General features: G+C 37.6%; 1 protein-coding gene across 4 annotated transcripts in view; it reads right to left on the minus strand.

Moving 5' to 3' along the window:
- The window catches only part of LOC117167380 (LETM1 domain-containing protein 1), a 72,900-nt gene that overhangs the window by 2,373 nt on the left and 68,664 nt on the right, over positions 1-1,863 (minus strand). The gene's annotated exons all lie outside the window — the stretch shown is intronic.

Raw genomic sequence — 1,863 nt, forward strand, 5'->3', positions numbered from 1 at the left:
CCCTAGTGTCCACCTTATATACCTTTCTTGTAAACTCTCAATATCTTTCCTTTCTTTCCATCCCCATATCTCTGCTCCATAACCTAAAACCGGCCATACCTGTGTATCAAATAACCACATTCTCCTTCTCCAATTTTTTTTTAACCTCCGTTTTTCTATTCCCCATATCTGTTTCTTTACCCCTGCTGCTTTTTTTATCCTTTCTCTTACATGAGCTGTTGATCTCCATTCGTCTGCAAGATATATCCCAAATATTTATACTCTTTGACTTCTTCTAACTTTATTCCTTTCCATCTCCCTGTCAATTCTTTCTTCCTTTCTCCTCCTTATCTAAGCCTCATTATCTTTGTCTTTTCTACATTTACATTCAGCTTTTTCCCATCTAAGTATTTCTCTAATCCTGTAATTAATCCCGCCATCCCTTCTTCATCCTCTGCCATCAACACTATGTCGTCTGCGTATGCCAGTGTATATATCTCTTCCTATCCTATCCCAACTCCTCCCCAACCCTTTCTCCTCATTTCTTCTTCCAAGTCTGATATTAATAAATTAAATAAAAGTGGGCTCAGAGGACACCCTTGTCTCACACCTCTCACCAACCAGAAACTATCTGCTACTTGCTCTTCTACCTTTACCCTGCTTCTTGTCTCCCTAAAAATTTCTGATACTCTCTTTATTAATCCCTCTCTTATCCCCTTCTTTACCATAACTTTGTCTATTTCGCCTCGGTCTAATGAGTCAAACGCCGCCTTTAAGTCCACGAACATTGCTATCATTGCCCCTTTTTTCCTTTTAATTCTCTTATTTACTAGATAGTTTAGAACATATATGTTGTCCATTACCCCCATTCCTTTTCTAAACCCTGTCTGATTCTGTGACTCGATATTTTTTTCTTCAACTTCTATCTTCAATCTCTCCGACAAAATAGTTACATATACTTTATACAGTGTTGGCATCAACGTCACGCCCCTATAATCCTTAACCTCCTCTCCCTTGCCTTTCTTTACTATTGGTATAACTACTCCTTCTTTCCGTAACTCCGGCCACCCTTCTCCTCTCCATACTCTATTACACATTAGCCATGCCCATTCCTCTAGTTCCTCCCCTCCATATTTCCATACTTCATTTGGGATCTCATCTATACCAGGTGCCTTTCCATCCTTCATTATTCCTAAAACTTTAACTATTTCTTTCCTTGGAATTTCCTCTTCCTCGTCTCTTTCTCTACCATATTTTCCTCCCTTTACAACTTTTCTCTCTACTCCTCCTAGCAAATCCAAAAAATATTTCTTCCATGCTATCATTTCAATATCTTGGTTTACTCTTTTTCTTCTTTTTCTTTCTCCATTTACTACCTTCCATACCTCTTCTTCCGTCCTAGCCTTCTCCGCCTCTTCCTCAAACCTTTTATTTTCTTCCTCTTTCTTTTGATAACACAATTCAGTATACTCTTTCTTTTTTTTCCTATATTCTTCCCCATTACTTTTTTCTTTTCTCCATTTTCTTAATTCCTTTCTGACCTCCTTTTTTTTCTCTTTGCAGTCCTCATCCCACTCACTTCTATTCCCCCCTTTACTAACTTCATTATTATTTGTGCACTCTAATCCTATTTTTATTTCTCCTATCATTTTTCCATCTCCTCGTCCACATTTCCCTCTCCCACTTTGATATTTCTTATTTTTTCTCTCAACTGTTCTTTTCCTTCCCTTGACCAATCCCCTTTTCCTACACTTTTTACATTTTATCCCCTTTTACTCATAATGCTATTCCTTTTTTGTCCCTCTAATGTCACTATTAAGGGAAAGTGATCCGAATCAATATATTCTCCTACTTCTAGTTTCTTAACCTTCTCTCTTACCTCAT

Source organism: Belonocnema kinseyi, chromosome 2 (genome assembly GCF_010883055.1).
Source record: "Belonocnema kinseyi isolate 2016_QV_RU_SX_M_011 chromosome 2, B_treatae_v1, whole genome shotgun sequence".
NCBI lineage: Eukaryota > Metazoa > Arthropoda > Insecta > Hymenoptera > Cynipidae > Belonocnema > Belonocnema kinseyi.